At 44.0% G+C, this 14,742-nt stretch overlaps 1 pseudogene across 1 annotated transcript; it reads right to left on the bottom strand.

Moving 5' to 3' along the window:
- Positions 1-327: 327 nt before the first annotated feature.
- Positions 328-817, bottom strand: LOC307108102 (large ribosomal subunit protein mL50-like; annotated as a pseudogene). The gene has a single exon. The product of its transcript is annotated as a large ribosomal subunit protein mL50-like (transcript).
- Between the last annotated feature and the right edge of the window lie 13,925 nt (positions 818-14,742).

The following is a 14,742-nucleotide window of genomic DNA, read 5'->3' as shown; positions in this document are numbered from 1 at the left end:
GAAAGAATTAAAACATTTTCGTGCCTATGAAGAATACAACCACTTCTGAACACTCCATAGCCTTATATTTTCAACCCAAGTTAACTAGAGTGTCTGGAGAAGAAATTTTTCATAAATTATTAATGACCTGATTCTATTTTTTAAAGTTTTGGCAAATGTGAAAAAAAGAAAATCTCAGTGTCAATTCATGATGTTATGAGAAAAAAATAATGCATTCTTCCACAGAAAAAGTGGTTTTAGAGAACAGTTCTGATAGTATTCCAAAGTATCAAAAGGTCTGATAGGTAGCCTCCTTGTTGTGGGGGGGAGGGAATGATTACAATAATTTCAATTCCTCTTCTGAATTGCTAAGTAGCCCCAAGTGATTTTTATATTGGGAGGCAGATTACTGGCCACAAGTTCATCAAATTTAGCTCTATCTTAAACAGGCACATTATAGAACTCAAGAACATCTCTGACCCTGCATATCTCACGGAGCCTGGAGTTAGGCACGGCATGGCCCAAGTCATCAGCTAAACGTGACAAGAAACTGAACTTCAGATGACCATCTTCCAGGGAGATGTCCTGCCAATTGTTAGGAGCAGATGAGCCAAAAATGTCTTTGACGATAGATTCCAAACGACTCTGGAGATCTTCAGGTGGTATGTATGTTCGGCTTCGTAAGGGTGGACACACCAGGATAGGTTCTCTCTTCACCTCCTCTGCTGTCTCAGCTACCACTGGCTTTTTCACTTCTCTGAATCGAGACCAAAACTCGTGACGTGATTATCCACGTTAGGCCTTTTCTCAAAACACTGGGCACTGAAACCGCCGCCATCTCTACGGAGAGCTAGGCAATGGAGCTCCATGTTCCCCTTTACCACTTAAAAACCCTTAACCTAGTCCAGCAAGTAAGATAGATTTGAGGTACCATTACATCTCCTATCTTCTCAGTTGTCAACTTCTCGATCAATAAACCTTTCCTTACTCCAAACTCTGATGTTTTGAGTACAAAGTGTCAGGCACACAGACTTTGCTTTGGTATCAGACCCTCTAAGGTTAACTTATTTATTAGACACTAGAGGCCCGGTGCACGGATTCATGCACCAGTGGGGTCCCTCCGCCTGGCCTGCGGGGTCAGGCTGAAACCGGCTCTCCGACATCCCCCGAGGGGTCCTGGATTGCAAAAGGGTGCAGGCCAGGCTGAGGGACCCCACCCGTGTACGATCAGGGCCAGGGAGGGACATAGGAGGTTGGCCACCAGGGGAGGGACTGCCGGAGGGCTCCAGGGCATGTCTGAACCGTCTAGCTCAGTCCCGATCGGCCAAAACGCAGCAGCAAGCTAACATACCGATTGACTGTCTGCCCCCTGGCGGTCAAGGCACGTTATAGCAAGCAGTTGAGCATCCTTAGCATATCATTAGCATATTACACTTTGATTGGTTGGACTGTCGACCAGATGACCGGACACTTAGCATATAAGGCTATTGTTATATAGGATAATAGATACAGTACATAGGGCCCATGATACAGTTACGCCCCATGGAAGTGTTTTAATTTTTGTTTCTTTTAAAATCAGAAGAAAAAAATATTTTTTAAATAATAATAATGAATTCAGTTTGGATTACATTCATCTTTGTACCAAAATAATTGTAAAACATAATTACTTATATTTTTTATGGAGGAAAGAATCCATAAAGGCACCATGCCTATAGCCCCTTAATGCCACAACGCAGCCCTGAAGTTTACAGCTCACAGTAGTGAAAGGCCACAAAGGGTGCTTGATGTGCAGAGCCCCAACCCAGCTCTGATTCCACTTTAAGCGTTAATCATGTCATCAGATTCCACTTTGTGTTAATCATGTCATTAGCGTTCCCTTTTTGTCCTGATGAATCCCTTGCCTAGCACGTTAGAACTTTCCTATTCAAACTGGGATGGCAGATCAACAGTATGAGCATCGTCTGGGCTTGTTAGAAATGCTAACTCTCAAGCCCCACCCAAGATCTAATGAATCAGAATCTGTATTTTCATAAGATTTTGAGTAATTAAGCATATTAAAGTTTGTGAAGGTCTGAATGAGACCAAAGGATTTAGATGAGGAGAACTGAGGGCTGTAGAGAGAAAAGGCTGACTGACATTGGGGCAAGATCAATGCCTGAGGGTACCTGGGGATTTCCTAAAAGAAGATGGTAGCAGCACAGGTAAAGAAATGTAATGCTAAGAGAAGAGTCAGGAAGGAAGCGAGGATGGAATTTAAGAGAACCTGTCAGGAATGTTTTGCCTTTATGGTGCTTTCCTCATTAGACTCTGGAAAAGTCTCTTAAAAAAATTATATATATATATATATATATATATATATATATATACACACACACACACACACACACGCATATGTGTGTGTATATATATATACACACACATATATATATACACATATACATATATATACATATATACATACATATACATCCTCTCTAATAAAATGGTAGTATGCAAATTAACCATCACTCCGCTACATAAGCCACGCCCACCAGCCAAGCCACGCCCACCAGCCAATCAGGGCGAGTATGCAAATTAACCCCAATCCAAGATGGCTACAGCCACAGTGAGCAAGGTTTCCCAGGTAACAGAGCAAGCCAAGCTTTCCATAGCCGTTGCAGGCCTAAGCCTCCACTCAAGCTACAAAGTTTCAATTATAGAAGGTAAACAAATTCAAACAAATGGCGGCAGAATGGAGCTTGAGAGAGCAGGCCATGGTTGCCGGCGGCAACAGGGGAAGCAAAGCTTTCCGCACACTCTGGCCAGGCTCACCTGCTTAAGGCTACAAAGTTTCAATTGTAGAAGGTGAATTAACTGCCACAGAAATGGCTGCCGGAGCCCCAGGCTTGGCTCCGCTCCAGGCTACAAAGTTTCAATTGTAGAAGGAAAATAAATTCCAAATACCAGGGCCTCCCCTTGGGTTGCCAGGGGGCGTGGCCGGCCTGCAAACCACCACAGGCCCCTCGCTCAGGCCGCCCCACACCCCAAGGGAACCCCCACCCTTATCTGTGACCCCCTTCAGAGCAAACCAGCTGGCCCCCACCTGTGCACCAGGCCTCTATCCTATATAATAAAAGAGTAATATACAGATTGATCATCACTGCAACACACAATATAGCTGCCCCCATGTGGACTCAAGATGGCCACCACAAGATGGCCAGCAGGAGAGGGCAGTTGGGAGGCACCCGGCCTGCAAGGGAGGGCAGTTGAGAGGGACCAGGCCTGCAAGGGAGGGCAGTTGAGAGGGACCAGGCTTACAATGGAGAGCAGTTGGAGGTGATCAACCCTGCAGGAGAGGGCAGTTAGGGTTGACCAGGCTGGCAGAGGAGGGAAGTTGGGGGCAAACAGGCTGGCAGGGGAGTAGTTAAGCATCAACCAGGCTGGCAGCAGAGTGGTTAGGGGGTGATCAGGCTGGCAGGCAGAAGCGGGTAGGGGCAATCAGGAAGGCAGGCAGGCAAGCAGTTGGGAGCCAGCAGTCCTGGATTGTGAGAGGGATGTCCGACTGCCCGTTTAGGCCCGATCCTGGTGGGATCGGGCCTAAACGGGTAGTCGGACATCCCTCGAGGGGTCCCAGATTGGAGAGGGTACAGGCTGAGCTGAGGGACAACCCCCTGCCGTGCACGAATTTCGTGCACCGGGCTTCTAGTATATATATATGCCTAAGTGACCAGCCAACTGATCAGTAGCTATGACATGCACTGACCACCAGGGGGCAAACACTCAATGCAGGAGCTGCTGAGCGACAGCAACTTTGCAGAGTGCCCTCTCACACTCCGGGACCCCTCAGGGGATGTTGGACTACCAGTTTCAGCCAGATCCCCACAGGCCAGGCTGAGGGACCCCACTGGTGCACAAATTCATGCATCAGGCCTCTAGTATATATATAATTGATTTCAGAGAGGAAGAGAGAGATAGAAACATCAATGATGAGAGGGAATCATTGATTGGCTGCCTCCTGTATGCCCCCATCAGGGGATCGAGCCCAAAACCTGAGCATGTGCCCTGACCAGGAATCAAACCCTGACCTCCTGGTTCCTGGGTCGATGCTCAACCACTGAGCCACACTGGTTGGGCTGGAAAAGGCTCTTTAACTTCTGCCTGTGTTGCAAGTCTGAACTCCCGACCGTACCGCACGTTGGCGCTCCAGAGACTGAAGAACAGAGTAGAATCCACAATAACCAGCAAGCACCACCGTCTCCTGAGCTGGGCCCGGGCAACAGCACCACATCCCCTCAGAGCCTGTGTCCAGAGCTTTGAGGAGGTGATCTGAGCAGCAAAGGGAGCCCTCGTACACATTGGAACCAGAATCAACGTAGACGAGGAGACACCAAAAAGCAGCTTCCTTTCAACCATCTTAATAGGGATGTAAGACCAAAAAGTCTGCTTTCCTACTGTGTCCTAGATAAAACGGAAGCAGGTGCTAGCTCTCAGGTGATGTCTCATCTAAGTTTTCTTCTCCAAGAGGTGGTTGAACAGTAACTCTACATTTAAGGAACTCTCCAGTTACCTCCAGCTGAACGGCGGCCCGTTTCAGCCCTATTCCTCCCCGATCTGGGAAGCTTCCAGGGGCACCACTCACAGCCTTCCTCTCTCCAGCTTCTAACCAGTTGAGAAACGCACACAAGAAGCCTGACTGTGACAAAAGGACAATTTCCACCTTAAAACTAGTGAAGCTGTTGAAAAAAATAAAAACCAATTTCCACACCCCTAGGAAAAGCCTGATTGTCTTATAGATACTGCAACTCACCTCGGTGGAAGGCACTTACAAACCAACCAATCACTGTCAGCCTCTTACTCAAAAGTCAGCCAATCACAGACTCATCCCAATTAATATGCCACAGTGACCCCCAAATGGCAGCTTTATCTGAGTAACCAGGCTCCTGCAGAAGGTGTCTCCCTGAACTTCATACTTCCCCTATACAACCCTATCAGCAGTTTTATTGGCAGTGCGCTCAGAAAAACTGTGCCTTTTTACTATGGTTAGCAATCAATTCGATTTTGTTGTCTTATTTCAAATATTGAGTGAGGGTCACATCATCCTTTGACACCTTGAACGTAAGAATATGCATGAATATAACATCCTCAGCCAGTTGCAGGGGGGGAAGTTCTGTTGGCTAACTACATAAAGTGGCCATGGAAAGCCTCGGCATCCTCTTACTAATGTGATATGCAGCAGGAAGGGGAAGAGAGATTATTAGAGGAATCCTGGTTTTCACTGTCCAATCGGCTGTGGAGTGGAATGTCCCCTGGACTCTTTCCATCTGGCTAAGCTTATTACAGTAGTTACTTCTTGGGGTAGTCACCAATGGCCACGGATTTAATCAATCATGACTAAGTATCGAAGCCTCCATAAAAATCCAAAAGTACAGGGTTCGGAGAGCTTCCAGGTTGGTTAACCAGAACACAACCATGGGCCTCTCTGCTGGGCCTCAAACTCCATGGGGACAGAAATTTCTTTGTTTGAGACTTTACCCTATGCATCTCTTCCTCTGGCTATTGATTCATATCCTTTTATGCTTTGCATTAAACCAGTAATCCAGTGAATAAACTGGTTTCCTGAGTTCCATGAATTGCTCTAGCCAATTCATCGAACCTGAGGAGGGAGTCGCCAGAACCTGTGATTTATAGCCAGTTGGTCAGAAGACTGGTAACAAACTGGATTTGTGATTGGCATCTGAAGTGGGGGAGGGAGGATAGTCTTGTGGGACTAAGCCCTTTACCTGTGGAATCTGATGCTATCTCTGGGTTGAAGTGTGGGACACTCAGCTAGGATTGAAGAATTGCTTGGTGGTGTGGGGAAAATCACCCACACATTGGAATTGGTGTCAGAATCATGTTTTTTATTGATTTTAGAGAGAAAGGAAGGGAGAGGGAGAGAGAGATAGAAATATCAATTGATTGCCTCCTGCACCTCCCACCCCCTTACTGGGGATTAAGCCCAAGACCCAGGCATGTGTCCTGACCAGGAATCAAACCAGCAACATTTTGGTGTATGGGACAATACTCAACCAACTGAGCCACACCAGCCAGGTCTATAGAAGTCCTAATTATACAGAATCTCAGCTTTCTCAACGTTCTGGTTACCTCACAATAGGATTTTATATGTGACAATAAGCACAGTAAAATGCAGTATAATTTTTATGAAATGTAACCTCTGTGACTTATAAGGGTAGAAACACAATCTTTCGTTCCCATCTCAGACCTCAGAAGTTGCCTGCTTGATTTGCATACAATTTTAAGTTACAGTAACTTCTTCTGAGCTAGTCCCCAGATCAGTCCCCATTGCACACCCAAGTTGCAACATGCTTCATCTCAGTGGAGCCGTTGCCTTGATTTACAAAGTTTAGTCTGGCATCAGTATGAGTTTCACAACGTTTAATACAGTCTTTCTTATTTTTTCACTAAAATTAGCAAAAATAAATTTAGCTTAAGCAAAAATAGATTTTGCTTAGGTAGAAGATTGGAACACTCCAGGGTTTGCCTGTCTTAAATTATGCAAGTTTTCAAGTACTTTTCTTTCTTTTGCACTCATTACCACCTCTTCAAGAGAAGCAAAGGTGAAGCCCCAGAGTTCATTGTAGCTCTACGAAAGGATGGCTAGGGGGCCATAGAAGATTAAACTTGATTAAAATATGCCTTGCAATTGTATACATTTCTTGGGCTATCTTTACCTCGCATGAGCACTACATTTAATCAGCAGGCTCATCATTCTATTAATTAACAAAATAATACCAGAAAATAAAAGAATTACTAGATTTATACTTTAAAGAATAGGCCATGGCTGTGACTTAAAAACAAAACAAAATAAAGGGCTTATATAATTATTATCCAAAATAAAAATCAGTTTTCACTTATCAGTAAAAGGAAAATTTTACGTTTTACTGTATTAGTCAGGATTCTCCAGTGAAACAGCACCAATAGAAGGTAGCATATATATTTTTTTAACTTATTTATTTATTTATATACTAGTAGCCCATTTGCAGCCGCAGTTGCCGCTGCCATGCCTGCACCCTCGGGCCGCTGCCACACAGCCCGCCCCACCCTGCCCCGCCCGGGCTTTCCCTCTGGCAGCCACCTTGCTTTCCACTTTTCCTCCCTCTTCCTTCTAAGTTGTCTTCAGTCTTCACTCCTCCCTCCCTAACCGCCATCTTTGTTGGGTAATTTGCATACTCGCCCTGATTGGCCAGTGGGCGTGGCTTTGGCTGGTGGGCGTGGCTTGGGCATAGCGAAGGTGCAGTCAATTTGCATATTACTGTTTTATTAGGTAGGATATAAATGTAGTATGTATATTTGTACAAACACACACACACACACATGTATATAGTGAGAGAAACAGAAATAAGCTAATGTGGTTATAAAAGTGGAGAAATACCATTATTTGCCATCTGCAAGCTAGAGAACCAGAAAAGCCAGTGGTGTGATTCAGTTCCAACTCCTGAGAAGAACAAGGGGCAAGTCTGAATGCCCAACAATCAGGAGTACCAATGAATGTCCAAGGGCAGAAGAAGATCGATGTATCGGCTCAATTCACCCTTCCCCTACCTTGTCTTTTATTCAGGCCCACAGGATGGATTGGATGAGGCTCCCCTACATTGGCAAGGAAGATCTTCTTTACTCAGCCTACTGATTCAAATGTTAATCTCTTCCACAGAAACTTCACAGACACACCCAGAAGTAATATTTTATCAGCTATCTGGCCAGAGAAAGGCACCTGAGAGTAGAGGTCATATGGAATAAAATCTTTACCCAGCAGAGATGATACGTACTGCCAATTAGATTCTCTTTCTTGTAAGCTTGAACTGGAGACACAGATACTAGTTAACCAGTGGGATCTTTAGGCAGCAAAATTCTCAGGGACTTGGAGAAGTACCAATTGAGTGGCACTTACCTTCTTCCAACCACTCTGGCTTATCTATTTTCTTTTTTAGATACAAAAATTGCTACTGTGTTTTATGTTTTTAATTAAGATATAATTGGCAGATAACAATATATTAGTTTCAGGTATACAACATAATGATTCAATATCTATATATATAAAGAGGTAATATGCCAATTAGGCTGGGACTCCGTAACGGGTCACGACCAGACAGGAGGAGGTTGCACACTCAGGTGAGGCCCGGAGCGGAGACAGAGACAGAGGCAGGGAGGCGTGCCCAAGCCGGTGCGGCGGCTCAGACTGCCCCAGAGCAGACACAGGCAGGAGAGCCGGGGGATGCTGTGAGTCAGGCGCAGGTCCCGACCCCCGCCCCGGGGTTCCTCCTCGCTCGGCGGGAGGTGTGGCTCCCCCTCGCACAATTTCAATCATGCATGGGGCCTCTTGTATATATTACAAAATAGTCACCACAATAAGTGTTCATATCCATCATCCACACATAGTTAAAAAATTATTTTTTCTGTGATGAGAATTTTTAAAATTTACTCTCTTAACAACTTTCAAATATACAAATACATATTATTAACTACAGTCATCATGCGGTACATTACATCCCCAGGACTTACTTATTTTATAACTAGAAGTTTGTACCTTTTGACCCCATTGATCCATTTTGCCCACCTTTTACTCCCACCTCTGGCAACCATCACTCTCTCTAAAAATCGATGGAAAAAATATCCTCTGGTGAGGATTAACAACAACAAAAAAGGCAATAAATACACATCTATCAACAATTATTTTATTTTATTTTTAAATATATTTTTATTTATTTCAGAGAAGAAGGGAGAGGGAGAGAGAGATAGAAGTATGTTGAGGACCATGAAGATATAAACTGCCTCCTACATTTACATTGTCTTCATACTCTAAAGGGCTGAGCACGGAGGTGAGACTGGCTCAGATCTGTGTCTATATGTCACTTGTTTGGACCATGTATGGATGAAATTCCTGATCTTTCCTCTATGCCTATGGGCAAGGACCATCTTCTTGGACCATCTGAGGATGTCTATCTCACAGAAGTACAGTGCTTCAACCTAATCCTGAGCATGGGTGGTTGGCCATTGAGAACCTAGGGTGAGAACACACAAAGAAGCACCCCTCCCGTCTTTAACTCATTCCCATCATGTGTCTCAAACTTAGCCCACATTTTGGTACCTACTGTGGTGGCCCAGTGTTTCGAGAACTCACTCATTGCCTTGCTATCTGACTTCCCCTGACAGAGCACTTGTAAATTCACACAAATGCTGACGCTAGATTATTTCCCAGAAGCCTTTGTTATCATTGGCAATATTATCCTGTCCTTACACAGTGAAATATGTACTTGGGTACCAAGGTTCTTAATTTCCTTGTACATCCATTTACATGTAAATTGTTGTTGATAAAATAATATATTTTATTGAAGAAATAAGCAGCAGCCTCTGGCCAAGATGGCAGTGTAGAGAAGTACTCTCTGCCTCCCACAACCACATCAAAATTTACACCTAAAATGCAGAACTACCATCATTCTGAACCAACTGAAATCTAGTTGAAAGGAAGTCCTACAACCAGGGAATTAAAGAAGAACCACATTGAGACTGGTAGGAGGGGCAGAGATGTAAGGTGGAATCATGGAACTGGCCACTTGTGGTGGTTTAAAATCAAGAGGGATATTTTGGCTGTGGAAGTTTCCCTGAGGAGTAAAGAGTCCCTCCCCCACACCAGGCCCCAGTGCTGGGAAAAGTCCCCATAACTTTGGGCTGTAAAAACCAGTGGAGATTGTGGCTGAATGGCACAGAGGCTGCAGGAGTCCTAGGCAGTTCCTCTTAAAGGGCTTACGCATGGACTTACTCGGACTCACTTCCTCTGAGCTCAGCACCAGGATAGCAGCTTGACAGGAACCTGGGACATTCAAGGAGGAACTAACTTATCTGGGCAAGAGCTAGAGGAGCATCTTTCTTCCAGACAGAAGTGCTGGCAGAGGTCAGTGTTCATTTGCTGAGCCCTCTCAGCCACAGAGCTGACAGGCTGCATCATATTGAATCTCCATCAGCCTGGCTCACACTTTTTGCACCCCCCCCCCCCAACTCTGGTGATTCCCTGAGATCCCACCCCACCCTACTTGCAGGCTCATCCAAGCCATTTCCAGTTGTTTTTCCATATACCCAGCCTCTCTTGCCTCATGCTTTGGACTTTGCTAAAATCTCCCAAATAAGCAGCAGCTGGAATCAGCATGCCCTATAACTCTCAATAAGTGGCCAGGCCTGGCACTAGTGGCAGCCCACCCTGGTTCACAGCTTGGCCTCTCCTGGGCACCTGTAAGCTCAACACAAGTAGCAGCCATTGCATATTGCTTTGTAGCTCATGCTGGGTGGCCCTGGGTAGGGCACAGGCAGAGGATGACATTGTACCTCCTGGGAGGCCCCAGAACCAGTGCACCTGGTGGTCAACTTCGACCATGCCAGATTACAACCCTTCAACTCATGAGGTGGACAGACTCAAGGGGTGGACTCGTTGAGCACCAGAGTCCCAATGAAGCAAGTCCTGCTCCATAGGGTCAGCTTCTGCACAGCAGCTCTCAGCTGTAGTTGCAGCTGATCCTCACAGCTGACTGGCCTATGACACAAACATAAATCAAGGCTCAACTACAGCAGGACGGTGCACATAGCTCACACAGGGGTGCACCTGGAGTGCCGAGCTCAGGTGACTGGGGAGGCTGAGCCGCTGGGTCCTTCAGGAGACCACTATACAAGGCGACTCTGGCAAGTCCAGGAGACATAGCAGACCTACCTAATAGTACATAGAAACAAACACAGGGAAGCAGCCAAAATGCAGACACAAAGGAACATGTTACAAATGAAAAAACAGAAGAAATATCCAGAAAAAGAAATAAATTTAATGGAAACAAGCAATCTACTGGATACAGAGTTCAAAATAATGGCTATAATGTTGCTCAAGGATCTTTATGAAAGCTTCACAGGACTCAAGAGAGCTTCAAGGGACTCAATGAGAATTTTAAGGGACTTAATGAGGCTGTCAAGGATCTCAGTGAGAATTTCAAAGACATGAAAAAGGACCAGTCAGAAATTAAGCATACACTGACTGAAATAAAGAATAATTTACAGGGATTCAACAGTAGAGGATTCCAAGAATCAAATCAATGATTTGGAATATTGAGGAAGCAAAAAAACACCCAAACAGAAGAGCAAAAAGAAACAAGTCCAAAAATATGAAAATAGTTTGAGGAGCCTCTGAGACAACTTCAAGAGCACCAACATTCGAATTATGGGGTGCTGAAAAAGATAGAGCAAGATATTGAAAACCTATTTGAAGAAATAATGATAGAAAACTTTCCCGACCCGATGAAATAAATAGACTTACAAGTCCAGGAAGTGCAAATAGTCCCAAGCAATAGGAACCCAAAGAGGCCCACACCAAGACACATCATGATTAAAATGCCAAGGGTTAAAGACAAAGAGAGAGTCTTAAAAGCAGCAAGAGAAAATCAGTTAGTTACCAACAAGGGAGCACCCATACGACTGTCTGCTGATTTCTCAACAGAAACTTTGCAGGCCAGAAGGGAGTGGCAAGAAATATTCGAAGTGATAAATAGCAAGGACCTGCAACCAAGATTATTCTACCCAGTAAGGCTATTGTTTAAAATTGAAGGTCAGATAAAGAACTTTGTCTAGCCAGCATGGCTCAGAGCATTGACCAAGAACCAGGAGGTCATGGTTCGATTCCCAGTCAGGGCACATGCCTGAGTTGGGGGTTCGATTCCCAGTGTGGGGTGTGCAGGAGGCAGCCAGTCAATGATTCTCTCTCATCATTCATGTTTCTATCTCTCTCTCACTCTCACTTCCTCTCTGAAATCAACAAAAATATTTTTAATTTAAAAAAGAGCTTAGCACCAATCAGAAAGGATATATGCACCCCTATGTTCATAGCAGCACAATTTACAATACCTAAGATTTGGAAACAGCCTAAGTGCCCATCAGCAGATGAGTGGATTAAAAAACTGTGGTACATCTACACAATGGAATACTACGCTGCTATAAAAAAAGGAACTTTTACCATTTTCAACAGCATGGATGGAACTGGAGAGCATTATGCTAAGTGAAATAAGCCAGTTGGAGAAAGATAAATATCACATGATCTCATTCATATGTGGGATATAATAATCAACATAAACTGATGAATAAAAATAGATCCAGAGACAAGGGGCAGGGGAGAGGGGGGTTTAGAGATCAACCAAGGGACTTGTATGCATGCATATTAGCTTAAGCATTGGACACAGGCACTGGGGCAGTGGGGGCTTGCCCTCGGGGTTGGAGTGGCTGGGGGGCGGGGTCAATTGGGGAAAAGGAGACATATGTAATACTTTAAACAATTAAAAAACATGATTTCAGCCCTGGATGGTGTGCTCAGTGGTTAGAGCATTGTCCTGAGCACCAAAGGTCGTAGGGTTGCAGGTTTGATTCCACATCAAGGGCAGGTACCTGCATTTCAGGGTGAGTCCCTAGCAACCAATTGATATGTCTCTCTCACATTGATGTTTCTCTCTACCCGCCTCTTTTCTCTCTCTAAAATCAATAAACATATCCTTGGGTGAGGATTAAAAATAAATAAATAAATAAATAAACAAACAAACAAATAAATAAAATGATTTCACAGGTGTGAATAGGGTCCTTAATCAGTTGATTTTGAATTAATCAAAAGAGGTATTATATAGGTGGGACTGAACTAATCAGGTGAGCCCTCTCAAAGAGGGTCTAGAGGTAAGAAATAAGAAGCAGCAAGACTCTCTCCTGTTTGCCTTGAAGCAAATCGCTGTGGTGTGGAGAGGCTCATGTGGTAGCCAATGGGCCTCAGTCCTCACAGCTGCAAAGAACTGAATTCTGCTAACAACTAGTGAGTGTGTAGGAGGACTCCAAGATAACATGATTGTACCTTCAGCCAACAGGTTGATGGGTTGATGTAAGTCTTGTGAGACCCTGAGCAAAGGAGCCAGCTAAACCAGGCTCAGACTCCAGATCAACAAAAAGAGTAAAATAATAAATGGTTAATGTGTGTTGTTTAAACTACTAAAAAAGAAAAAAAAAAAAGCCTTCACAAACAAGGAAAAGCTAAAGAAGTTCATTACCACCAAACTATTATTAAATGAAATGTTGAAGGGTATTCTTTAAGAGGAAGAAGGAGGAGGAGGAGGAGGAGGAGGAGAAGAAGAAAAATATGAACAATAAAATGGCAATAAATACATATCTATCAACAATTCATTCTAAAAAATCAAAATAAATGAACAAGGATTCTAATGAACAAAATAAACTGATAATAAAATAGAACCAGAGGCATGGAAACATAGTAAAACAGACTGATGAATCTCAGAGGGAAGGGGAGATGGGGGTAGAAAGAGATTAACCAAAGATCTTATATGCATATATGCATTACCTATGGACACAGACAACAGGGTGGTGAAGGCCTGGGATGGGGTGGAAACCAGGTGGAGGGGAACAACGGGGGGAAATTAGGGGACACCTGTAATACTCTCAACAATAAAAGGATTTTTTTTAAACAAAAAAAGAACAATAAAATGACAATAAATGCATATCTATCAACAATTGAATCTAGCCCTAGCTGGTTTGGCAGTAGGTAGAGTGTCAGTGTGCAGACTGAAGGGTCCTGGGTTCAATTCTGGTCAAGGACACATGCCCAGGTTGTGGGCTCAATCCCCAGTAGGGGATGTGCAGGAGGCAGCTGATCAATGATTCTCTCTCATCATTGATGTTTCTATCTCTCCCTCTCCCTTCCTCTCTGAAATCAATAAAGATATATTTTAAAAACACCAAAAAAACCCTCAAACAATTGAATCTAAAAATAAAAATAAATGAACAAAATAAACTGATAAAATAGAACCAGAGGCATGCATGAAACATGGAACAGACTGATGAATATCAGAGGGAAGGGGGAAGGAGGACTGGGAAGAGATTAACCAAATAACTTATATGCATACTAGACACCCGATGCACGAAGATTCGTGCAGAATGGGCCTTCCTTATCCTGGCTGCCGGCACAGCCTTCACTCCACCCGGAGCCGCCTTTCAGCCTTCCCATGCTGCCCAGAGGCCCGGAGTGGCTGGGGGATGCAAAGTGTCCCACCTCCGGCCACTGGGCGCCTGTGTATGCAAATTAACCTGGCATCTTTGTTGGGTTAATTTGCATAGTCACTCCTGATTGGCTGGTGGGCGTCGCAAAGGTACAGTCAATTTGCATATTTCTCTTTTATTAGTGTAGATATGCATTACCTATGGACACACACAATAGGGTGTTGAAGGCCTGGGAAGGGGCAGGAACTGGATGGAGAGGGTAATGAGGGGAAAAGGAGGATAGCTGTAATAGTCTCAACAATAAAAGTTTTTTAAAAAAAGACTATCAGTCCCAAATTTCTACTTCCATTCATATAATGATCATTATATATTTCTACCTATTTTGTGTGACACCTTATAATCTTCCCAGAATTCCTAAGTTACATGAATTCTATTATTCTATGTAACTATAGAGTTACCAAACTCAACATGTTCACTACTTGGGGTGCTCTATTCACGAACTAGATGTGGTTGTTGCAAGGTAATTTTATTTAAGTTGCTGTAAGTAAAGGAGACAGGAGATTCATATCCAAAGCTCCTCCTGAAGGGAGGCTTAACCATTGCTTATATACATTATTTTGTTGATTTCTTCTTTGCAGTTGGCTAAATTTATCCTGTCAGGTTCCTGTCAGGCTCATCCTGTTTCCAGCTGCATCTGCAAAATACCATGCTACA

This window comes from Cnephaeus nilssonii, assembly GCF_951640355.1.
Source record: "Cnephaeus nilssonii genome assembly, chromosome: 12".
Classification (NCBI taxonomy): Eukaryota; Metazoa; Chordata; class Mammalia; order Chiroptera; family Vespertilionidae; genus Cnephaeus; species Cnephaeus nilssonii.
Note: the sequence above shows the minus strand (reverse complement) of the source record. Positions and strands in the feature narration are given on the sequence as shown.